Here is a 26751-nt window from a genome sequence, read left to right as displayed (position 1 = left end):
TTTAGGCTAGGTCCTATTCCAAACACTTTAGAAATAAAACTGTATTCAGTCATCATGACAGCACAATGATGGCTGTGTGATTATGATCTCAGCTTTACAGGCGAGACAACTGAGTGGAGAGGTTAAAGAACATATCCCCATTCAATCACACAGATCTACATGGCATGCCAGGCTCCAGAGCCCTGATGCCTGGAAGTAGTGCTTCTCGGCTCTCTCCATACCAGTTGGTATATAGTCACATATAATGAGTATCACCAAATAGAAAAATCCCATGTCATTTATAGTAATGGCTATTGGTGGCCATGCCTATGCTCTATTAAAAAATGAAAGTGAATCCTTTTGTGATAGCAGTACATGGGAAAATAGAGAATGGTTGTCTTTCTGTCTCCTTTATCTTGGTTTGACTAAAGACATCTTCAAAGCTGACACTTTGATCTTTTAAAAAGATCAACAAATGTCAGGATGTGGAGAAATGAAAACCCTTGCACATTGCTTGTGGGAACGTAAAGCTGTGGCCATTAAAAACACTATGGGTTTTCCATAGAAAAAGCACAATAGTTACCACATGATCAAGTAATTCCACTTCAGGGTATATACTCAAAAGAATTGAAAGCAGAGTCTTGAATAGATATTAGCACACCCTTGTTCACAACATTATTCACATGAGCCAAAATGAGGAAACAACCTGAATTTCTAGGGATAGATGAATGGGTAAACAAAACATGGTATATCCAAGGAAGAAAATTCTGACACAGGCTGCTCATATAAAACATGGATGAGTCTTGAAAACATTAAGCTAAGTGAATAGACCAGTCAGAAAAGATAAACCCTCTATGATTCCACATATATAAAGTGCCTACAGTAGTCAAATTCATAGAGACAGGAAGTACAGTGGAGGCTGCCAGGGGCTCAGGGCAGGAGGGGCTATGGATACAGTTGCACACGGGACAGATGAAAAGGTTCTGGAGATGGATGTACAACAATTAAACATACTTAATGCCACTGATGTATACACTTTAAAATGGTTCAGATGGTGAATTGTATGTTCTGTGGATTTAACCACCCTGAAAATGTAATACTATGAAAAACACATACTTTACAAAGAACGAAGACATGATTCATGAACGGAATGACACCCGGTGATATGGTGACACCCTCACTTCCATTTCTTTTTTTTTTTTTAGCATAAATTCATTTTTAAATTTGTGTTTCCAAGTCAGAGAGACAGAGAACTTGAAATCAATTCAGGTCTCCCACATGGGTAGCAGGGACCCAAGTATTTGTGCCATCAGCAGCTGTTTCCCAGGGTGTGCATTAACAGGAAGCTGAAGTTAGGATGAAACCAGGACTTGAGCCACAAGTGCTTCAGTGATCCTTCTTAGGTAAATACTGTTGTGATGGTCATATTACCCATGCTATAGATATCATTTACATTCACAGTGACATGCAGGCACCCTCAATTAAAAATGCCAACAGCAGAGATTTAATAGATAACACAGAAAATGTCCAAATAAAGTGGCTTGGAATGATCACTTATAGGACCATCAAATGACATTGAACTTCTTCATGAAGATAATAAAATGATTAAAGGACTTCCAGTAACCTCAATAGTCTTTTTAACTGGAGGTAAATAATAAACCATAGGGTTTCCCTTCAGCAAATCAAAAAAGAGAGTAGGAAGATTTCTCAGTAGTATAAAGGATAGCAAGTGCCAAATGGTAAAGTAATGAATGTGAGAGCGTTCTTCCGCTCCCATGACCCAGAGAACTATTTGGTGAATTCTGAGTAGACAGTATGTTACAAGAGAAAGGCAGATAAATGACCACAGTGGTCAAGTTCCCCCTGCAAGAGCTCAGAAGTTTTTTGATAATTGAAATGTCTTTTTGGAGGTTCTGGGTCAGTCACTGTAATCTATGAGTGTTCCAGGAGGAAAATGGCAAAAAAGCTCCCAGTAATTGAAAGAGAAATATTCTATGAAGGGAGCCAGAGGTATTCACTGAGAAGTCAGGGTCACCCAGAGTGTGCCTTCCATAAAGTTCTTAGACAAGGAACTATGGCTAGATATTGACATTCTGAAATTCATAAGGCCCTAAGGTGTGCTTTTGTTCGTTTTGATTGCAAAAGGAAGTCCCATTCTTCTCTGTCTGTATTTTACATCAATTAAGGTTGTTGGAGCAGGTGCTTGGCCTAGCAGTGAGGACACCAGTTAAATTCCTATGCCTCACCTCAGAGTTTCTGCTTGATTTCTAGCTCCTGACTACAGGTGGCTGCTCATGTGGACCCGCCATGAAATACTCTACTCACTGGGTATGGTGGCAGCTGTTCTGGGTGTTTTCTCTCTGTCTGGACTGGGGTCGAAGAAAAGGATTGGGAGGGGGAAGGCATAACCACTACTGACCTGTACTCACCTGTCAATGTCACTGGTGACTTCTTTTGCCCTGGTCACAGCAACAAAACATTCTGGTACTTTCCAAGTCTCAACTCCTGCTCAGGTGCTCCTGGATACCTGGAAAGGATCTCTATGGGGAAGAAAGAATGAAATTAATGCCACCATTCCTTACAGCACCCACCAGTGTGTGTTGTGCCAATCAAAATATATAAGGCGCCGCGGCTCAATAGGCTAATCCTCCGCCTTACAGCGCCAGCACACTGGGTTCTAGTCCCGGTCAGGGCGCCGGATTCTGTCCCAGTTTCCCCTCTTCCAGTCCAGCTCTCTGCTGTGCCCTGGGAGTGCAGTGGAGGATGGCCCAAGTGCTTGGGCCCTGCACCTGCACAGGAGACCAGGAGAAGCACCTGGCTCCTGGCTTCGGATCAGCACGGTGCGCTGGCCACAGCGCGCCGGCCGTGGCGGCCATCAGAGGGTGAACCAACAATAAAGGAAGACGTTTCTCTCTGTCTCTCTCTCTCTCAATGTCCACTCTGCCTGTCTATATATATGTATGTATATATATATGTATATATATATATATATATATATATATATATATATAGCACATTCTCTTTGCTATTTTTCTTAAAAAAGGGGGGGGGGAGTTCCGTAAAGAATCTTTTCACAAGGTGTCTCAGAAAGTCATGAGACTCCCTCTTTTACCTTGTTTCCACAAAGCAGCCCCTGCCTTGTTGAGCATCTCACCTTTCACATCTAGAGCCTTTTGTGGAAGTAGGAGGGCCCATGGGCCATTATCCACAGCCCAAGCCAAGGCTGTCAGTTCTTTTAGTGACCAGCAGGTGGCAGACAGGGAGTTGGTGCAAGAGCCATCCTGTCCTGCCCTAGCCATGTCTCCACCTCACTTCTGTTTGCCTGAGGAGATGTGATGATGATTCATTTAAGTTACACAGGTGATTTTTTCAAAGCCCTTCTATGCTTGGCGGTCTTTGATTAGACCAGAGAAAGATTTCACTGGGGAAACATGCTGTTTCATTGGGAACTATTTTCTTTCTTTTTTTTTTTTTTAAGACATTCTTTTTTTTAATTAGTTAGGAACTATTTTCAAAGCCATTGTAGTAGTTGCATGGAGTTGTGTGGAACTCAGAAATTAAAGTGATTATTATCTCAATTTTAACTTACTTATGCCATTTTGGAGCATTCATTTATTGTTGACTGATGTCTTTTCAACACCTGTGCTGGTGTGAGCCTTGAATAGAGGATGTATGTCTTGTATTTTATATCCCCACAGCTCTTGGTTGTGTGTTTGGCAGCATCCCGTTGATGAAGACATTAACATTTGGTGAAGGAATTAATCAGAAAGTATGAGTTGAAGTTGTGTTTCCCAGGCTGGCCTGTTTTTAAAAAGATTTATTTTATTTATTTGAAAGAGTTACGGAGAGAGGCAGAGACAGACAGAGAGGTCTTCCATCTGCTGGTTCACTCCCCAGAAGGCCACAACATCCGGAGCTGAGTGGAACAAAGCCAGGAGTCTTCCCCACGCTGGCAACCATACAATGCGGAGAAAACTGCTGGAACATTCCTCAAAATACAAAGGTAGACTTGAACAAAGAAAAAAAGTATCATGTCCTTTTTGTAAACATTGAGTTGTCAACTTCATTTTCATTTGAAAGGTACAGAGACAGAGACAAGGGAGAGACACAGGAAAAAAGAGATCTTCCATCTACTGGATCACTTCCCAAATGCCCTCAACAGCCAGGTCTGGGCCAGGCTGAAGCCAGGATTCGGGAACTCCATCCAGGTCTCTCATGTGGGTGGCAGAGACTCAACTATTTGAGCCATCACTTGCTGCCTCCCAGGGTGTGCATTAGCAGGAAGCTGAAATGTGGAAGGACCTGGGACTAGAGCAGGTGTTCAAAGTGGCATCTTATTCACTGTGCCACATGCCTTTCCTCATAACATCTTTTTCAGTAAGGATACTCAGTATTATAAATATGTAAATTATCCTGAAGTTAGTTTATAAAATTCCTTTGATATTAGTAAAATTATTAGAAGAGTTTTATGTTTCTGGTCTTGAACAAGACAAATGGATTATAAAGTTCATATGAAAAAATAAACCGAAACAGCTAAGAAAGCACTAAAGATAGGATACAAATAAGATGCCAAATAACATAATATGGTATTTTTTTATTTGACAGGCAGAGTTAGACAGTGAAAGAGAGAGAGAGAGAGAGAGAGAGAGAGAGGTCTTCCTTCCGTTGGTTCACCCCCCAAAATGGCTGCTATGGCTGGCACGCTGTGCCAATCTGAAGCCAGGAGCCAAGTGCCTCCCCCTGGTCTCCCATGCGGGTGCAGGGGCCCAAGCACTTGGGCCATCCTCCACTGCCTTCCTGGGCCATAGCAGAGAGCTGAACTGGAAGAAGAGCAGCCAGAACTAGAACCTGGTGCCCATATGGGATGCCAGGGCCTCAGGCGGGAGATTAACCAAGTGAGCCACAGCGCTGGCCCCATAATATGGTCTTTTTTTTTTTTTTTTTTTTTTTGAAGAGGGCTGTGTTTGAGTGTTACTTTTTTTTTTTTATTAAACTTTTATTTAATGAATATAAATTTCCAAAGTATAGCTTGTGGGTTACAATGGCTTCCCCCCTCCCACAACTTCCCTCCCGCCCGCAACCCTCCCCCCTCCCGCTCCCCCTCCCCTTCCATTCATGTAAAGATTCATTTTCAATTCTCTTTGTATACAGAAGATCAATTTAGTATATATTAGGTAAAGGTTTCAACATTTTGCCCCCATAGCAACATCGAGTGAAAAAACTACCATTGGATTACTAATTATAACATTAAATAGCAATGCACAGCACATTAAAGACAGAGATCCCACATAATTTTTTTTTCAAAATAATTAGTTTTCTATGCCATTTCCATTTTAACACCAGGTTGTTGTTTTTTTTTTTCATTTCCAATTCTCTTTATATACAGAAGATCACTTCAGTATATAATTAGCAAAGACCTCATCAGTCTGCGCCCACACAGAAACGCAAAGTATAAAAATACTGTTTCAGTACCAGTCATAGCATCACTTGGCTTTAGACGACACATTAGGGACAGATCCCGCATGGGGTGTAAGTACACAGTGACTCCTGTTGCTGACTTAACAATTTGACACTCCTGTTCATGGCGTCAGTAATCTCCCTAGGCTCTAGTCATGAGTTGCCAGGGCTATGGAAGCCTTTAGCGTTCGCTGACTTTGGTCTTATTCCGATAGGGTCATAGTCAAAGTGGAGGTTCTCTCCTCCCTTCGGAGAAGGGTATCTCCTTCTTTGATGGCCCCGTTCTTTCCACTGGGATCTCACTCACAGAGATCATTCATTTAGGTCTTTTTTTTTTTCCCATGATATCTTGGCTTTCCATGCCTGCTATACTCTCATGGGCTCTTCAGCCAGATCTGAATGCCTTGAGGGCTGATTCTGAGGCCGGAGTGTTGTTTAGGACATCTGCCATCCTATGAGTCTGCTGTGTATCCCACTTCCCATGTTGGATCTTTCTCTCCCTTTTTGATTCTATCAGTTAGTATTAGCAGATACTTGTCTTGTTTGTGTGATCTCTTTGACTCTTAGACCTATCAGAGCTATCAATTGTGAGCTGAAATTGATCACTTGGACTAGTGCGATGGCATTGGTACATGCCATCTTGATGGAATTGTGTTGGAATCCCCTGCACATTTCTAACTCCACCATTTGCGGCCAGTCCGATTGAGCATGTTCCAAATTGTTCATCTCCTCCCTCTCTTTTTCCACTCTTAGATTTAACAGGGATCACTTTTCAGTTAAAATTTAAACACCTGAGAATAATTGTGTGTTAATTACTGAGTTCAACCAATAGTACTAGAACAACAACAACAACAACAAATACTAAAAAGGATAAAGTATTACATTGTACATCTAAAGTCAGGACAGGAGCTGATCAGTTCATTGTTGCTTATAGTGTCCATTTCACTTAACAGGTTTCCTCTTTGGCGCTCAGTTGTCATCGATCAGGGAAAACAAATGATATTTTTCTCTTTGGGACTGGCTTAATTCACTCAGCATGATGTTTTCCAGATTGCTCCATCTTGTTGAAAATGACTGGGTTTCATTGTTTCTTACTGCTGTATAGTATTCTATGGAGTACATGTCCCATAATTTCTTTATCCAGTCTACTGTTGATGGGCATTTGGGTTGGTTCCAGGTCTTAGCTATTGTAAATTGAGCTGCAATAAACATTAATGTGCAGATGGCTTTTTTATTTGTCAAATTAAATTCCTTTGGGTAAATTCCAAGGAGTGGGATGGCTGGGTTGTATGGTAGGGTTATGTTCAGGTTTCTGAGGAATCTCCAGACAGACTTCCATAGTGGCTTAACCAGTTTGCATTCCCACCAACAGTGGGTTAGTGTCCCTTTTTCCCCACATCCTCTCCAGCATCTGTTGTTGGTAGATTTCTGAATGTGAGCTATTCTCACCGGGGTGAGATGGAACCTCATTGTGGTTTTGATTTGCATTTCTCTGATTGCTAGTGATCTTGAACATTTTTTCATGTGTCTGTTGGCCATTTGGGTTTCCTCTTTCGAAAAATGTCTATTGAGGTCCTTGGCCCATTTCTTAAGTGGGTTGTTTGTTTTGTTGTTGTGGATTTTCTTGATTTCTTTGTAGATTCTGGTTATCAATCCTTTATCTGTAGTATAGTTTGCGAATATTTTTTCCCATTCTGTTGGTTGCCTCTTCACTTTCCTGACTGTTTCTTTTGAAGTACAGAAACTTCTCAATTTGATGCAATCCCAAATGTTAATTTTGGTTTTGACTGCCTGTGCTGTTGGAGTATTTTCCAGGAAGTCTTTGCCTGTGCCTATATCTTGCAGGGTTTCTCCAATGCTCTCTAATAATTTGATGGTTTCGGGTCATAGATTTAAGTCTTTAATCCATGTTGAGTGAATTTTTGTGTAAGGTGATAGGTATGGGTCTTGCTTCAAGCTTCTGCATGTGGAAATCCAATTTTCCCAGCACCATTTATTGAATAGACTGTCCTTATTCCAGGGATTAGATTTGGATCTTTGGTCAAATATAAGTTGGCTGTAGATGTTTGGATTGATTTCTGGTGTTTCTATTCTGTTCCATTGGTCTATCCATCTGTTTCTGTACCAGTACCATGCTGTTTTGATAACAACTGCCCTGTAGTATGTCCTAAAATCAGGTATTGTGATTCCTCCGGCTTTGTTTTTGTTGTACAGGATTGCTTTGGCTATTCGAGGTCTTCTGTGTCTCCATATGAATTTCAGCATCATTTTTTCTATATCTGAGAAGAAGGTCTTCGGGATCTTGATGGGTATTGCATTGAATGTATAAATTGCTTTTGGGAGGATAGACATTTTGATGATATTGATTCTTCCAATCCATGAGCATGGAAGATTTCTCCATTTTTTGGTATCCTCTTCTATTTCTTTCTGTAAGGTTTTGTAGTTTTCATCGTAGAGATCTTTAACGTCTTTGGTTAAGTTTATTCCAAGGTATTTGATTGTTTTTGTAGCTATTGTGAATGGGATTGATTTTAGAAGTTCTTCCTCAGCCGTGGCATTGCCTGTGTATACAAAGGCTGTTGATTTTTGTGCATTGATTTTATATCCTGCTACTTTGCCAAACTCTTCGATGAGTTCCAGCAGTCTCTTAGTAGAGTTCTTTGGGTCCCCTAAATAAAGAATCATATCATCTGCGAAGAGGGATAGTTTGAGTTCGTCCTTCCCGATTTGTATCCCTTGAATTTCTTTTTCTTGCCTAATAGCTCTGGCCAAAACTTCCAGAACTATATTGAATAGCAGTGGTGAGAGAGGGCATCCCTGTCTGGTACCAGATTTCAGTGGAAATGCCTCCAACTTTTCCCCATTCAATAGGATGTTGGCCATGGGTTTTTCATATATTGCTTTGATTGTATTAAGGAATGTTCCTTCCATACCCAGTTTGCTTAGAGTTTTCATCATGAAAGGGTGTTGTATTTTATCAAATGCTTTCTCTGCGTCTATTGAGAGAATCATATGGTTTTTCTTCTGCAGTCTGTTAATGTAGTGTATTACGTTGATTGTTTTGCGAATGTTGAACCATCCCTGCATACCGGGGATGAATCCCACTTGGTCTGGGTGGATGATCTTTCTGATGTGTTGTTGCATTCTATTGGCCAGAATTTTATTTAGGATTTTTGCATCTATGTTCATCAGGGATATTGGTCTGTAATTCTCTTTCAATGTTGCGTCTCTTTCTGGCTTAGGAATTAAGGTGATGGTGGCTTCATAGAAGGAATTTGGGAGGATTCCCTCTTTTTCGATTGCTCTGAATAGTTTGAGAAGAATTGGAGTTAGTTCTTCTCTAAATGTCTGGTAGAACTCAGCAGTGAATCCATCTGGCCCTGGGCTTTTCTTTGTTGGGAGGGCCTTTATTACTGTTTCAATTTCTGTGTCAGTTATTGGTCTGTTTAGGTTTTCTATGTCTTCCTGGCTCAATTTAGGGAGGTTGCATGTGTCCAAGAATCTGTCCATTTCTGATAGATTTCCCTGTTTGCTGGCATACAAGTCCTTGTAGTAATTTCTGATGATTCTTTTTATTTCTGTGGCGTCTGTTGTTACGTTTCCCATTTCATCTCTGATCCTATTGATTTGGGTCTTTTCTCTTCTTTTTTTAGTGAGTTGGGCCAATGGGGTGTCAATTTTGTTTATTTTTTCAAAAAACCAGCTCCTCGTTTGGCTGATTTTTTTGTAATGTTTTTTTGGATTCAATCCTGTTGATTTCTTCTCTGATTTTAATTATTTCTCTTCTCCTACTGGGTTTGGGTTTGGTTTGCTGCAGATTTTCTAGATCCTTGAGATGACTTGAAAGCTCATCTATTTGGTGCCTTTCCAATTTCTTGATGTAGGCACCTATTGATATAAACTTTCCTCTTAACACTGCTTTTGTTGTATCCCATAGGTTTTGGTATGTTGTGCTGTTATCCTCATTTACTTCCAGAAAATTTTTGATTTCTCTTTTAATTTCTTCTATGACCCGTTGTTCATTCAGGAGCATATTGTTCAATCTCCATGTGTTTACACGTGCTTTAGGGATTCCTGAGTTGCCAATTTCCAATTTCATTCCTTTGTGGTCTGAGAAGCTGCATGGTATGATTCTAATTCTTTTGAATTTGCTGAGACTTGCTTTATGGCCTAGTATGTGGTCAATCCTAGAGAGGGTTCCATGTACTGCTGAGAAGAATGTAAAGTCCTTAGATGTAGGATGAAATGTTCTGTAGATGTCTGTTAGATCCATTTGGGCTATAGTGTCATTTAAATCTACTGTCTCCTTGTTGATCTTCTGTCCTGTTGATCTGTCTATCTCTGAGAGTGGAGTATTGAAGTCCCCCAGTACTATTGTATTGGGGTCTAAGTCTCCCTTTAAGTCCCTTAACAAGTCTTTTAAATAAGCTGGTGCCCTGTAATTAGGTGCATATACGTTGATAATCGTTATATCTTCTTGTTGAATGGATCCCTTAATCATTATATAGTGCCCCTCTTTGTCTCTCCTAACAGTTTTTGTAGTAAAGTTTATGTTGTCCGATATTAAGATGGCTACGCCCGCTCTTTTTTCATTTCTGTTGGCGTGGTATATCTTTTTCCAGCCTTTCACTCTCAGCTTGTATGGATCATTGTTGGATAGATGGGTTTCTTGTAAGCAGCAAAAGGATGGGTTTTGTTCCTTAATCCAATCAGCCAATCGGTGTCTTTTAACTGGACAATTCAAGCCATTAACATTCAATGTGACTATTGAGAAGGAGTAACTTTGCCCTGCCATTTGCCAAAGATATTTTCTAATATCTGGTTTGAGATTCCTGTGATCTTTTGCTCTGAGGTTTCCTTCCTTTACCTTCTTTCATATTGGTGACCGTGATTCTGTGTTTCTGTATGTAACACGTCTTTAAGCATCTTTTGCAGGGCTGGACGAGTGGCGACAAATTCTTTCAATTTCTGTTTGCTGTGAAAGGTCTTAATTTCACCTTCATTCACAAATGAGAGCTTTGCAGGATATAATATTCTGGGCTGGCAGTTTTTCTCTCTTAGTACCTGGGCTATATCTCGCCATTCTCTCCTGGCTTGTAGGGTTTCTGATGAGAAATCAGCTGTAAGTCTAATTGGAGATCCTCTGAGAGTAATCTGTCGTTTCTCTCTTGCACATTTTAGGATCTTTTCTTTGTGTTTCACTGTGGTGAGTTTGATTACGACGTGTCGTGGTGAGGATCTCTTTTGATCATGTTTATTAGGGGTTCTCTGAGCTTCCTGTACTAGGATGTCTCTGTCCTTCTCCAAACTTGGGAAATTTTCTGCTAGTATCTCACTAAAAAGGCCTTCTAATCCTTTCTCCCTTTCCATGCCTTCAGGAACTCCTAGAACCCGAATGTTGGGTTTTTTAATAGTATCCTGTAGATTCCTGACAGTATTTTTTAGATTTCTGATTTCTTCTTCTTTTCTTTGATTTGACTGTTTCCTTTCCTGTTCTCTGTCTTCTAATTCCGATATTCTCTCCTCTGCTTCATCCATTCTGTTTTTAAGGCTCTCTAATGTGTTTGCCATTTGATCTATTGAGTTCTTCATTTCATTGAGGTTTTTTTTCACTATCGCAATTTCCTGTTCCACTAGTTGTTTCATTTCATTTTGATTCCTCCTTAATATTTCATTTTCACGGGAGAGATTTTCTATCTTGTCCATTAAGGATTTCTGTAGTTCAAGAATTTGTTTTTGAGAACTTCTTAATGTTCTTGTGAATTTTTTGAAATCTGCTTCTTGCATTTGCTCTATCTCTTCATCTTCATAATCTTGCATTGGCATGTCTTGTTCACTTGGGGGCGTCATAGTGCCTTCCTTGTTCTTGGTACCTCCGCTTCTATGTTTCTTGCTTGGCATGTTAGAGATAATTTGTGGTGTTTTTGTTTTTGTTTTTTTTCTCTCGTTATACTATGCCTCTAAGTGAGCTGTCTGTTTTGTTGGAGCCTTAGGGGCTGTGATGGGTGTGGTCAGAGAGCTATGCTTGTTTCTTGAGGTTTAAGGCTGTGTAAAGAGCGACTCTCCCAGATTATTTGCTCCTTGCTGGGACACTCTCTCTCTCTCTCTTTTTTTTTTTTTTTTGTTTTGACTTAGTTGGGAGTGGGGTTGGGGGTAGTTGAAATCTAGCCTCTGTGAGTATTCGTTTGATCTACCCCTGGGACTATACACAGAGTTTATGCAGCCCTCAATGTGTTCTCCAGTTTCGCTAAAGATACTGAGTTTGGCTGAGCTTTACATATGTAAAATCGCGGTGCTCTTTGTTTTGCTTGGTGAGTGAAGGGAGAGGCCTCTGTTCCCCCTCCCCCCAATGTCTCGGACTTCTCAGGTCTTTGCCTTTCTTACCCTCCTCAGTTCCCGCTTGGCAAGTTAGAGATAATTTGTGGTGTTTTTTTTTTTTTCTCTCGTTATACTATGCCTCTAAGTGAGCTGTCTGTTTTGTTGGAGCCTTAGGGGCTGTGATGGGTGTGGCCAGAGAGCTATGCTTGTTTCTTGAGGTTTAAGGCTGTGTAAAGAGCGACTCTCCCAGATTATTTGCTCCTTGCTGGGACGCTCTCTCTCTCTCTCTCTCTCTCTCTTTTTTTTTTTTTTTTGACTCAGTTGGGAGTGGAGTTGAGGGTAGTTGAAATCTAGCCTCTGTGGGTATTCGTTTGATCTACCCCTGGGACCATACACAGAATTTATGCAGCCCTCAATGTGTTCTCCAGTTTCGCTAAAGATACTGAGTTTGGCTGAGCTTTACATATGTAAAATCGCGGTGCTCTTTGTTTTGCTTGGTGAGTGAAGGGAGAGGCCTCTGTTCCCCCTCCCCCCAATGTCTCGGACTTCTCAGGTCTTTGTCTTTCTTACCCTCCTCCGTTCCCGCGCTGGCGAGATTCTGTGGCTCTGCCTCCTCTCCCGCCGCTGCCGCTCGGCTTGTCTCGGTTGGTTTTCCACGCGGTGGGTTCCCTGTAAGTCCTCTGTGTTTCCTCCACAAGATCCGGAAGTGATTCCTCTGCAGTTTTTTTCTTGAGTCTTTTCCTGATGCTACAGTAATTCCGCTTTTATGAAAGTTTATTTTCCCAAACTACGGTGCACGTCCTCACTATCCGCCATCTTGGCTCCGCCCCCCCCCATAATATGGTCTTAAAATAAGTATCTAGTGGTTGGCATTAGTTGTCAACTGGACAGGTTAAGGAACACCTAAAGGACTGATACAGCAGTATAATCGGGCATGACTGTGAGGGTGTTCCCAGAGCAGATTGGTGTGGGAGCCAGTGGACACAGTGCGATGACCCACTAGATGTGGGTATATACTGTCCAGTTGGTTGGAGGTTCACATAGAACAAAAAGGCAGAGGAAAGGTGAATTCATTCTCTCTCTGTCCTCTCTCTCTCTCTCTCCAGGAGTTGGGACACCCTTCTTCTACCCTTGAACATCACAACTCTGGCCTTGGGACTCTGGGACTTGAACCAGAGTGGACTTGCAGCTCCCCATGTTCTCTGGCCTTCAGTCTTAGACTGAGGAGTTATACCACCGAATTCCCTGGTTCTGAGGCTTTGGGACTTGGACTGAGCCATGCTCCCATCACCCCTGGGTCTCCAGTCATTGGACCTCTCAGCCTCATAATCATGTGTGCCAGTTCCCCTACCAAAACCTTCCCCTGCATGTCTCCATCTTTCTAGCTCTAGATCCTATTGTTTCTGTCTCTCTGGGGAATCTTGATGAGTACGGTCTCTATATGTTAAAGTAAGATAGTGTTGATCCATGAATCCATGAATCCATGAAAGAAGTCAAATAGAATGTCTAGAAATTAGCAAATATCTATGAAAATTAGTATCTGAAAAAGATAAGAATATCAAATATGGTGAAATATAGATTTTTGAATTAAGTTGTAGTTGTAGAAAGGAAGAGTTATTTGCAGAAAGAGAAATTTGGCCCAATATCTCAGGATAAATTCCAAATTAATGCAGTAGAAGTGAAATCATTCCAGTACAGTTGGGACTCAAGATCCATGGAGAATTTGGTTCCAAGTCCCTCAAACCTCCTTCAGATAGCAGATTCCACAGATGCTCAGGTGTCTTATATAAAATGGCATGGTATTTACATATAACCTATGCATACTCTCCTATATTCTTCATATCATCTCTAGATTACCCACAGTAACTCACACAATGTAAATGCTATGTAAACAGATGTTGTATTGTTGGAGGATAATAACATGAAAAATAAAGTCTGTTACATGTTCAATACAGATGTAATTTTAAAAAATATTTTTTTGGGGTTGGTGTTTTGGCCCAGCAGATTAAGCTGCCACCTGGGATTTTGGGATCCCATGTGAGCATCAAGTGGAGTCCTAGCTCCTCCACTTCTGATCCAACTTCCTCTTACTGTGCCTGGAAAGCAGCAGAATATGGACCAAGTATTTGGGCCACTGCTACCCACATGGGAGACCCAGATGGAGTTCTGGGCTCCTGCTTCAGCCTGGCACAATCCCAGTGGTTGCAGCCACTTAGGGAGTGAACCAGTGGATGTAAGATCTCTTTGTCTCTCCCCTCCTCTCTGTAATTATGCCTAAATAAACTGTCTCAGTAAAATGAATTTTAAACAAATTTTCTTCCAAGGCATTAAAATTATATCTGTGAAACCAGCAGATATAGAGGGTTATTTGTATGAGGAAAAAAATGAACACATGCCTTAGTATCCCAAGAGTGGGAAAAAGACACCTAAACTGTGACTCAAATATGAACAGCAATAAAAGACTGATAAATTTGACATTATATAAACTTTACACCACCCCAAATTTCCATAACAAAAATACCATAAGCAGAGTGCCAAAACGTGACAGTTAGAAAATTATCTGTAACTGAGGGTGCAAAGGGAAAATGTTCATAATATCTTAACAGCATCTCAAAATAGGGATTATGAACAACTCAGTAGAGGCACGGGCTGGAAATAGGTGTGACATGGCCTCTGAGAGCACCACTTTGCTCATAGCCATGTCTTTGATCCCATCCCATGAAGTGTGTGCTGGACTTAATGACTCAGTTGTAACAAATAGAAAATGGCAAAACTGATGGCATCTGACCCCTGAGATTAGGTTCCAAGTGGCCTTGACATCATTCTTGTTGTCACTCTCTCTCCCTGCTGGCACTCTAACTTCTCACTCATTTGCTCTGTCAAGTCAGCTGCTGTGTTCTGAGAAGTTCTATGGAGAGGGCCATTGTGGCAGGCAGCTGATGACTGGATAAGAGCTTGTGAAGAGCTAAGGAAGTGAATCCTACCAAGCAATCAATTGGTTCCTTCTCAATGAAACCTTCAGATGAGACTGCAGGCTCAGTCAGCATTTTGATTTCAGCTCTGTAAGAGACCATGAAACAGAGGATTAAGCTCCTAATCCATAGGAGCTGTGAGATAATAAATGTGCCAGCAAGTGTTGGTGTATTTGTTCTGAGCAGTAGATACCTAATAGATACAATTGAAAATATAAAAGTAGTCCTAAAACATTTGAAAACATGCTCACCTTCATTAATAAAAGAAATGCACATTAAAAATGAGGCTGAGGAGCCTCCATTGTGATGTGGTGGGTAAAGCCACAGCCCGTGACACCAGCATCACATATGGGTGCTGGGTCAGTCGTGTCCCAGGTGTTCCACTTCCAATCAGATCTCTGCTAATTGCCAGGGAAAAGCAGCAGAATATAGCTCAGGTGTCTGGGTCCCTGCCATCCTTGTGGGAGACCTGAATGAAGCTCTTGGCTTTGACTTGGCTCAGCCCTGGCCATTGTGGCTATCTGGGAGTGAACCAGGAGGGAAGATTCATTTCATTTCTCTCTCTCTCTCTCTCTCTCTCTCTCTCTCTCTCTCTCTCTCTCTCTCTTTCTGTCTCTGTGTATGTGTGTGTTTGTGTGTGTATCTTTCAAAATAAATAAATCTTTGTAAAATGCTGATATACCATTTTTCACCTACCATATGAAAGAAAACTTCAAAAGTTTTACAATGTATCAAGGAGGCAGTCCTCATAGACTGCTCAAGGATTACAAAATGGATCATCCTCACAGAGGAAGATCAGCAATTAAAAAAATTATAGGTGTTTTGACTGATCCAGCAGTCTCAGACACACTGATAAAAATAGAAAAAGTGTATACACAAAGTTATAATATGCACATGCACAAACTTATGAAGTTCTTCAAAAAGTTCATGGAAAAGGAATTCAAATTTAACGTGCGAGGTTGGCATTTGGCCTAGTGGTTGAGACACTGATTGGGATACTTGCATCTCATATCAGAGTGCCTAGGTTCAAGTTCCCAGTCCACCTCTGATTCCAATTTCCTGCTAATGTGTACCCTGGAAAGCAGCAGCGATGGCTCAAGTGCTTGGGTCCCTGCCACACATATGGGAGACCTGCATTGAGTTCCAGGCTCCTTTGGCCTGGCCCAAAGCCAGCTATGGTGCTTTGAGAAGTGAACTGGTAGACAGAAGATCTCTCTTTCTCTGTCTCTCTCTTGCATGTACTCACTCTCTTTTTCTGCCCTTCAAATAATAGTTATATATGTATGTAAAGATATTTTGCATTTCCATGAAATTTTTGAGCTCCCTTCAAATATACAGTGTTGGATAATTAGGCTACATCCACATGATGGAGTACCATGCATCCATAAACATAATAAGAAAGATTTCCATTCACTGATACAGAGTGAGATCCATGTATTTATTTTGAAAAAAGCAAGATGCAAAATACTGTATATATGATTATATCATTTTCTAAGAGATGGGATAAATGCAAAATGACACCTTATATTAGCAAAGGAAAACTCTGGAAAATAAACCAAAAATTAAATGTTCACTGTGGTGGAAGAGAATAGTATAAGGGAAAGGAACCAAGTTTATTCAGACTTTTTCTAAATAAACCAAATTATATAATTACTATTGTTGGGTTTTCATTAAAGGCAAAAGAAATAAATAAAATTTCTGTAAGTTAAGGTTGAATTGATTCTTACATCCTAATACTATCCACTAAATGACCTAATTGTAGTGGCAACCCAGTAGACTAAGCACCACCAATACCCAAATTACAGTTTATAAACCCCATCTCCATGTCCAAGGTTCATTGATGGAATGGCATGGCTTATTCAAGATCTTAGGGCCTGACATATCCAAAACACACCTGGTAAATCATGTTGAGAGGTGGAAAGGAAAGCTTGAAGACTAATGAGGCCCACTGGTGGGTATGAGTTTCTTTTTTTGGGGGTGACAAAGATGTTCTGCATTAGACAGTGGTGAGAAATGTACAGCTCCTTGAATACACACTATACAAGTGAATTGTATACATTAACTGGTGATCTCTTTATAACATGTAAATTATACTACAACAAATATGTTATAAAATGTTATTTAAGTGATATTTAATAATAACACAGAAGATTGATGGAAACCATTGGAACTGTGCAGACGATGGGAAAAAATATGCATGAGGTCTCCACATGATCTTAATGTGTTTATAAACCGCTGTACTCTTGAGATGATGTTTCTGCAGTAAAATCCTTCTGTTTCAAATATTAACATGCTTTTTAACCTTGTTTCTTAACAGGAAATAAAATGGCTTTCCTATCAATTTGATTCTTTTTCAATTACTTGAACTTTAAATGTAGGCACTAGCACCAACACTGTTTAATAACAAGATTTTTAGTTTCATGTACCTGTATCCATTAATACTATAGGTGGTGTTGGTGCCATGGCTCACTTGGCTAATCCTTCACCTGTGGTGCTGGCACCCTGGGTTCTAGTCCCAGTAGGGGAGCCAGGTTCTGTCCTGGTTGCTTTTCTTCCAGTCCAGCTCTCTGCTATGGCCCGGGAAGGCAGTGGAGGATGGCCCAAGTGCTTGGGCCCTGCACCCACATGGGAGACCAGGAGGAAGCACCTGGCCCCTGGCTTTGGTTTGGTGCAGTGTGCCGGCCATAGTGGCCATTTGGGGGGTGAACCAATGGAAGGAAGACCTTTCTCTCTGTCTTTCTCTCTCTCTCACTGTCTAATGGCCTGTTTAAAAAAAAAAACACTGTAGGTGGGTTTTTATTGGCTAAATTTTTCCAAAATAAAAATTACTTAAAAAAATAATGTTAAGAACTGGACAGAGGGAGATTTTCTAGCCTGACATCAAAACAATGAGTTGATTTTTAGAAATTTTCATTTATTTCAAAAGTCTATGAATATGTTCCAGAAAGTTGTGAACCTGTGTATAATTTGTGTGTGTGGGCATTGTTCTGGAGAGAATTTGCACTAGATTAAGAACCACTGGTAGAAGAGATAATTACATGCAGGGCACACGAAGATGCTTTAATTTCAACATCTCTCTCCTTAATTCTTGATGAGTGTCATACATACAGTTGATACTATTCAGGAACATCACTTTCATAAAATAAATTTTGTAAAGAATTGTTTGAGGTATATAGTGTGTTGATTGTCTTGGATAAACTTTTTTCTTGCTTGTTTGTTTTTGTCTTAAAAAATACCCGTGGTACATGTCAGAGGATACACATGTCACTTTGGCTCCACTGCCAAAGATAAGTACATTTGATAGTAAAAAGGAATAATGAATGCAACTTAGTGAGACATTTTGAACATATAGAAAACCACAGGTTACTGTTAAGAATATTTATGGTACAATTAGGGATAGTTGAGCAATGACTGGGTATTTGAGTACGTTAAGAACTTACTGTTAACAGCTTTGGTATGACAGTGACAAAATGCTATATTAAAACTATAACTTAGTTTTAGAAATACATATTACAAAATAGTGTGTGGATATAATCATGGATAGGAATTGAACTGGAAGGCTATATGCTAATTATTAAAAGAAAAAAACATTTTATTTGAAAGGCAGAGTGATCTCTTTCTCTACTAGCTAGCTATCCAAATGCGTGCAACAGCCAGAACTGTGCCAGGCTAAAGCAGTGAACTGTGCATTTTGTCTGGATCTCCTACGGAGATTCAGGACCCCAAGTATTTGAGTTATCACAGTTACCTCCTAGGGTGTACATTAGCAGGAACCTGGAGTCAAGAGTGGATCCAGGACCTGAATGCAGGCACTCTGCTATGGAATGCAGGCATCCCAAGTGGCGGCTTGACTGCTGCTCCAAATGCTTGTCCCAAGAGAAATTTGTAACTGCGTCTGAGGATTCTGACTTTTTAAAAGCTATTTGTGTTGTGAGGAATCACACATATATAGAAAACATGTGTACAGTTCAATGAATTATCACAGGGTACACACCCATGTCTCTACCACTGAGTGTGCTACAGCTATCACCACTTCGTGGCCTTTACAGTTCTGTCACCTCAGCATGCCTCCCCAAATACCCCCAGACAGTGGAATTCAAGTTTGTCCAGTTTTCAAAACAGGCTCCTTGAAGTAGTCATTCCCTTGTGACTCCCTTCTTTCATTCAATACTGTGTTTATTTCTGACATTCATGTAATGATGTTTTTAATGGTGCCTGGCTGCTCAGTAGTTTTAGATATTCTGTCATAAGGCCGGCGCCGTGGCTCAACAGGCTAATCCTCCGCCTTGCGGCGCCGGCACACTGGGTTCTAGTCCCGGTCGGGGCACCGATCCTGTCCCGGTTGCCCCTCTTCCAGGCCAGCTCTCTGCTGTGGCCAGGGAGTGCAGTGGAGGATAGCCCAAGTGTTTGGGCTCTGCACCCCATGGGAGACCAGGAGAAGCACCTGGCTCCTGCCATCGGAACAGCGCGGTGCGCCGGCCGCAGCGCGCTACCGCGGCGGCCATTGGAGGGTGAACCAACGGCAAAAGGAAGACTTTTCTCTCTGTCTCTCTCTCACTGTCCACTCTGCATGTCAAAAATAAAAATAAATAAATAAATAAATAAATAAAGATATTCTGTCATAAGCATGGTCTTTTAAAATACGAAATAACAAAAAGACTTCATTAAAAAGTTGTCAGACTGTGGAAGATTAACTAATACTGGAGGCTAAATAAGAAGCAACTTCAGAAAGTTTATGTGAAAATGGAATTAAAAGTAGGAGTTTGTTTTCATACAAAAGTTTTTGCTGCAAAAAACAAAACAAAACAAAGCAAAAACACTGGCCCTTTGACATAGCAGGTTAACCCACCACCTGCAGCACCAGCATCCTGTATGGTTGCTTCACTCCAATCCAGCTCCCTGCTAATGCTCCTAGGAAAGCAGCTTCTGGCCCCTGCACATATGTGGGAGACCTGAAAGGAGCTCCTGGCTCCTGATTTCGGATCAGCCCAACTCCAGCGATGTGGCCATTTGGGGAGTGAACTAGCAGATGGAAGATCCCTTCCCCCACCCCTGTAACTCTGCCTTTCAAATAAGTAACAAATATTTAAAAACTTTTAAAAATTGTTTTCTTAACACATGGAAAATGTGTATCAAGGAAAAAAAATGTATGGGGTTCAAACTCAATTTAGCACCTAATTAAACTCCTACATTAATTCCATTTTCTATGAAATTTTTGAAGTATATAATTTAATACCTACATAGCTTCTTGGGGATCTACTTATCTGGGCATCACACATTGTATGTCCAGGACTATCTATACGTATTATGGGATATGATTTATATTCATAGCCTTAGAAATGAAGGAAACTCTGACACAGAGTGTAACACGAGTGACCATTGAGGTCACGATGCTATGTGAAATAAGCCACATACAATAGGATAATACTGTATGACTGTACTTACATGAAGTACCCAGGGTAGTCACATTCATAAAGACTGAAAGTAGTGACCGCTAGAGCCTAGCGGGTAGGAGAGCAGGTGAGGTGGCATTTCATGCAGATAGGTTTCAGTTGGGGGTGATGAAAATGTTCTCGAGTTGCATGTTGATAAGACCTGCCCAACAATATGCTACTTACCTAATTAACTGTGGTGGGATGAGCAGACCTTGCCAAGCAGGCACTGGCTAGCGAATGGCAGTTACTCAGCAACTGGCTTCAGAACCCAAAGGAGCCTGCATGGCAGTTACTCAGCAACTGGCTTCAGAACCCAAAGGAGCCTGCATGGCAGTTACTCAGGAACTGGCTTCAGAACCCAAAGGAGCCTGCCTAGCAACAGGCAGTGATTGGTTATGGCATAAACCATCCCTTGATCAGACTGGCTGCCTTGGCTAGATAAGCTGCTGCACCAACTGCAAAAGTCTGCAAGCTGCTCACCTCTAGCCCGCTTTCACCTGACCCCCAGTGTCTGTGTCTTGACTCCACACCTCTTGCCCCCACTGTGTTTCTCCTCTCAAAACGAATCCACAGCAACAGTTAACATAGTCAGTTTTGTCATGCATATTTTACCACCATAGGAGGAAAAAGAAAGAGGGAGGGAGTGTCCACTAACCAGTTGTGCGGTCTCCAAGTGAACCAGAAGCAATGTCAGAGAAGGCTGACAGCTCACAGGGCCAGCATGGCTGAGGATGACACAGTACCTCCATCGCGGGCTTCTGGATTGAGGCAGCCGTAGGTCATCGTCCCCACTGGTAGCCCAGTGTTCAGTCACCAGGCCCTCTCTTTAGCCCTCCACTCTGGCCAACATCCACACTCCTTGTCAAGTGACCACCTTCTCAACTCTCAATTGCTAGGCTGTGCATGCCATGACAGTAGCCATTATGTCATGGGCCATGACCATGTCATAGGGATCCAGCTTGACAGCCATTTCATTATAAACATCCTGTCCAGTAGGTCTCCCTGGCACTCATCCCATTTAGTTTTGTTTTTTTTTTTCTTGTAAGGATTTATTTGAACAGTAGAGTTACAGAGAGGGAGACATAGATGTCTTCCACCCACTGGTTCACTCTCCAAATGGCCACAATCGCTGGAGCTGGGCCAATCCAGACAGAAGCCAGGAGCTTCTTCTGGGTCTCCCATGCGAGTGCAGGAGCCCAAATACTTGGGCCATCTTTCAGTGCTTTCCCAGGTACATCAGTAAGGAGCTGGATCAAAGGTGGAGCAGTCCGGACTCAAACTGGTGTCAATATGGGATGCTGGCCTTTCAGGTGGTGGCTTTACCTGTATGCCACAGCACCAGCCCCAAGGATTTAGTTCTTCTTTAAATGTTTTATGGAATGCATATGTGAATCCATCAGATCCTAGACTTTCTTGTTGGGAGACTTTCAATATCTGTTTATTTATTTGAAAGGCATAAATACAGAAATGAGTTTTGGGCTCCTGGCTTTGGCGTGGCGTAGTCCTGACTGTTGCAGGCATGTAAAGCATGAATTCACAGGTGGCAGATCTTTTTGTCTGTTTCTTTCTCTTCTCTTCAAATATATTGAAAAACAAAAAATGATAAATCAGGTTTTCATTGCGTTGGTCTTTTGCATTAAAAATTTTTTTGTTTACCAGTATTTGAAATGCACATTGGACTTTTATCATGCTACACCATAAAGAATTTTTTCTGTTTGTCCAAAAGATGGCAGCACAAACACATCAAATAAAGTAGTAGCAAAAACTGTGTATTTGGTCTGAAATTGAATGCTGATGTTAATTGCTTGTATATTGTGACATGTTATTTACAAAAGAATTACTAATTGGATTCTTTATGTTTCTGGCAAAATGCCTATACATGCATTGCAAAACTGGTATAGAGGAGAAAAAATGCAAGCTACCTGTTGTAGTACTGCTCATATATAGCCAGGGTTGAATCTGATATTGACTTTCATGTTCGCAGAAATGTGATAGAAAAAGGAGACTACACATTTTTCAGACAAAATATGTCACCCCCACCACCACCCAAACAGCACAGTTGTTTTCTAATTCATCCTTTTACATCCAGTGTTTCTTGAGCCTTTTTCCCTGTGTGACTGAATTCTTTGACTTGGCGACTTTTAAAGAATGCATGATGTTCCATCCTGTGAATGAGTTGTAACTTACTTAATTGATTTAAATTAGGCATGTTAATTGTCTATAAATGATAAGGGATTTCCCATATACAAAATATATGAAGAAAAATACTGTAGTCACCCAAATAATGTAACCAAATTTTTTAAATTTTAAAATATATTTCTGAAGCAGAGAGAGTCAGAAACAAAAAGGGAGAGTTCCCGTTAGCTGGTTTGCTTCCTAAATGCCTGCAAAGCTTGCTCTGAGTCGAGGCTAGAACCAGGAGCTGGAAACTCAATCCAGGTCCTCCATGTGAGTGTCAGGAAGCCAATTACTTGAGTCCATCACTGCTCCCATGAAGGATCATCCTTAGCAGGAAGCTGGAAGCAGGTATCGAACCCATGTACGTTATTTTTTTAAAAAAAAAAAATTATTTGAAAGTCAGAGCCACACAGAGAGAGAAGGGGAGGCAGAGAGAGAGAGTAGTCCTCCATCTGCTAGTTTACCCCACCCCCAACTGGCCACAATGGCCAGAGATGCACCAATCCAAAGCCAGGAGCCTCCTTTGGGTCTCCCACATGGGTTCAGGGGCCCAAGGACTTGGGCCATCTTCCACTGCCCTCCCAGGACATAGCAGAGAGCTGGATCAGAAGTGGAGCACGAACCAGCTCTGTGGTGTAGCCAGTGAAGCCACTGTCTGCAGTGCTGACATCCCATATGAGCACTGGTTTGAGTCCCGGTTGCTCCACTTCCAATCCAGCTCTCTTCTATAGCCTGGGAAAGCAGTAGAAGATGGCCCAAGTCCTTGGGCTTCTGCACTGCATGGGAGACCTGGAAGAAGCTCCTGGCTACTGACATTGGATCAGTACAGCTCTGGCTGTTACAGCCAATTGGGGAGTGAACCAGCAGATGGAAGACCTGTCTCTATCTCTCTCTGTGCCTTTCCTTCTCTCTCTGTATAACTCTGACCTTCATATAAATAATAAAATAAATCTTAAAAAAAAAAGAAGTGGAGCAGCCAGGCCTCAAACCCACTATGCCACAGCGCCCGCCCCCAAACCCATGTACTTTAAGATGAGAATCAGACATCTTCTTTTTTTTTTTTTTTTTTTTTTTTGGACAGGCAGAGTGGACAGTGAGAGAGAGAGACAGAGAGAAAGGTCTTCCTTTTTGCCGTTGGTTCACCCTCCAATGGCCGCCGCAGTAGGCGCGCTGTGCTGATCTGATGGCAGGAGCCAGGTGCTTCTCCTGGTCTCCCATGGGGTGCAGGACCCAAGCACTTGGGCCATCCTCCACTGCACTCCCTGGCCACAGCAGAGAGCTGGCCTGGAAGAGGGGCAACCGGGACAGGATCGGTGCCCCGACAGGATCGGTGCCCCGACCGGGACTAGAACCTTGTGTGCCGGCGCTGCAAGGTGGAGGATTAGCCTATTGAGCCATGGCGCCGGCCAAGAATCAGACATCTTAACCCATGCCTTTCTCCGTAGGTTAAACATCCACCCCACTATCCACATTTAACACATGTTCACTTTTTGGCCATCTTTGCTTTAAATATTTTTAGAAACTATAATTTATAGATAGAATTGAAGGGTCCCTCTATGCAATTAATTCCCATCTTTACATCTGTATTTTGTCACTTTACATCATAAAGTATTTTTCCATTTGTCCAGAAAAAACATGAAAACATAAAAAAAATTTTTGCAGTGGTAACATAGGCACTTCAAATAAAGTATCATGAAATTTCTGCAAATTTGTTCTGAAACTGAACACTGATGTTAATTGATCAGTTCATTTTGACAACTTATTTGCACAAAAATATTTATTAGGTTGTTTTTCTGATAAAATAACTATACAATCATTGTAAAATTGGTACAGAGAAGAAAAAAATACAAGTTAACTTAGGAAGCACTTCTTGAATATAGCCAGGGTTAACAATCTGAAATTTATCTTCATGGTTATAGACACATGATAGAAAGAAGAGACTACATAAAACTTATCCCCCCCCCATACAATTTTTTTTTTAAGATTTATTTATTTATTTGAAATGCAGAGTTACAGAGAGGAAGATGCCGGGGGGGCGGAGGGAGGGAGAGATCTTCCATCCCTGTTTCACTCTCCAAATGGCCGTAACAGCTGGAGCTGGGCTGATCTGAAGCCAGTATCCAGGAGCTTCTTCCAGGTCTCCCCTGCAGGTACAGGGGCCCAAGCACTTGGGCCATCTTCCACTGCTTTCGCAGGCCGTAGCAGAGAGCTGGATCAGATATGGAGCAGCCAGGACTTGAACCGGCACCCATATGGGATGTCAGCACTGCAGATGGCAATTTTACCCACTGTGCCACAGCGCCAGCCCCACAGTTGGTTTCTAATCTATGCTTTCACATCAAATATTTAATGTGGAGCCCGCACTGTGGAGTAGCTGGTAAATCCGCAGTCTGCAGTTTGAGTCCCCGCTGCTCCACTTCTGATCCAGCTCTCTGCTATGGTCTGGGAAAGCAGTGGATGATGGCCCAAGTCCTTTGGCCCCTGCCCACACATGGGAAGGCCTGGAGGAAGCTCCTAGCTCCTGGCTTCAGATCGGCACAGCTTGGGAATTGTGGCCAACTGAGGAGTGAACCAGTGGATGGAAGACTTCTCTCTCTCTCTCTCTGCATCTCCTTCTCTCTCTGTGTAACTCTGACTTTCAAATGAATAAATACATCCTTAGATAATGTATATTGTACCCTTTCCCCCATATCACTAAGTTCTTTGATGTGGAGATTTTTAAGAGTGTTAAATTCTATGTATACATTGTAACCTATTTCATTTTGTCCATGTTAACTCTTTTTTTTTTCCCAGAGTTACACAGTGAGAGAGAGTTATAGACAGTGAAAGAGAGACAGAGAGAAAAGTCTTCTTTCCATTGGTTCACTTCCCTAATGGCCGCTGCGGCCTGCGCTGTGCCGATCTGAAGCCAGGAGCTGGGTACTTCCTCCTGGTCTCCCATGTGGGTGCAGGGACCCAAGCACTTGGGCCATCCTCTGCTGCCCTCCCGGGCCACAGCAGAGAGCTGGACTGGAAGAGAAGCAACTGGGACTAGTACCTGACGCCCCAACTGGGACTAGAACCCGGAGTGCCAGCACTGCAGGCAGAGAATTAGCCTGTTCACACCTGCTGGCCCCCAGCTCCTCCCTCAGGTCCCTGTTCCCCTGCTGCCACCAGGCCTTCCCTCAGGTGACTGTTCCCTTCTGACCCCCGGCCCCTCCCTCAGGAACCCGTTCCCCTGCTGGCCTTCAGCCTCTCCCTCAGATCCCCATACCCTGCTGGCCCTCAACACCTCTCTCAGGCCCCCGTACCCTGCTGACCCCCAGCACCTCTCTCAGGTCCCTGTTCAACCTTGCTGGCCCCCGGCACCTCCCTCAGGTCCCTATTCCCCTGCTAGCACCCAGCCCCTCCCTCAGAATCCTGTTCCCCCTGCTGGCCTATGGCCTCCCCTCAAGTCCCTGTTCACCCATGCTGGCCCCCAGCTCCTCCGTTAGGACGCTGTACCATGCTGGCCACCGGCCCCTCTCTCAGGTCTCTGTTCACCCCTGCTGGCCCCCAGCCCCTCCCTCAGGTCATTGTACCCTGTTGGCCACCGGCCCCTCTCTCAGGTCTCTGTTCACCCCTGCTGGCCCCCAGCCCCTCCCTCAGGTCATTGTACCCTGTTGGCCACCGGCCCCTCTCTCAGGTCACTGTTCTCCTGCTGGCCCCCAGACCCGCCCTCAAGTCCCTGTTCAGCCCTGCTGGTCCCCTGCTCCTCCATCAGGTCCCTGTCCCCCTGCTGGCCCCCAGCCCCTTCCTCAGGTCCCTATTCACCGCTTCTGGCCCCCAGCCCCTCCCTCAAGTTCCTGTTCACCCCTGCTGGCCCCCAGCACCTCCCTCAGGACCCCGTACTTTGCTGGCCCTGGCACCTCCCTCAATTCCCTATTCCCAGGCTAGCACCCCGCCCCTCCGCCAGGTCGCTGCATCCTGCTGGCCCCCAGCCCCTCCCTCAGGTCTCGGTTCACCCTTGCTGGCCCCCAGCCCCTCCCTCAGGTCCTGTTTCCTTGCTGGTCCCCAGCCCCTAATTCAGGTCCCCCTACGCTGCTGGCCCCAGCACATCTCTCAGGTCCCTGTTCTCCCCTGCTGGCCCCCAGCCCTTCCCTCAGTTGCCTGTTCACACATGCTGGCTCCAGGCCCTCCCCCAGGTCCCTGTTCACCCCTGCTGCCCCCAGCCCCTCCCTCTGGTCCCTGTTCCTCTGCTGCCCACCAGCACCTCCCTCAGGTCCCCGTACCGTGCTGGCCCCCAGCACCTCCCTCAGGTCCCTGTTCACAAGTGCTGGCCTACAGCCCCTGCCTCAGTTCTCTGTTCCCCTCTAGCACCCATCCCCTCCCTCAGGTCCCTGTTCCCCTGCTGGCCCCCTCCCATCTCTCAGTTTCCGTACCCCTGCTGGCCC

At 43.0% G+C, this 26751-nt stretch overlaps 1 protein-coding gene across 1 annotated transcript in view; it reads right to left on the bottom strand.

The window, feature by feature from the left end:
• Positions 1 to 2494, bottom strand: part of LOC133773502 (uncharacterized) — a 38367-nt gene extending 35873 nt beyond the window's left edge. The window contains exon 1 of the mRNA XM_062210817.1: positions 2409 to 2494. The gene's annotated coding sequence lies outside the window, so the exon portion shown is untranslated. The remainder of the gene's footprint in view (positions 1 to 2408) is intronic.
• Between the last annotated feature and the right edge of the window lie 24257 nt (positions 2495 to 26751).

The sequence above is a fragment of the Lepus europaeus genome, chromosome 14, assembly GCF_033115175.1.
Source record: "Lepus europaeus isolate LE1 chromosome 14, mLepTim1.pri, whole genome shotgun sequence".
Lineage (NCBI taxonomy): Eukaryota > Metazoa > Chordata > Mammalia > Lagomorpha > Leporidae > Lepus > Lepus europaeus.
Note: the sequence above shows the minus strand (reverse complement) of the source record. Positions and strands in the feature narration are given on the sequence as shown.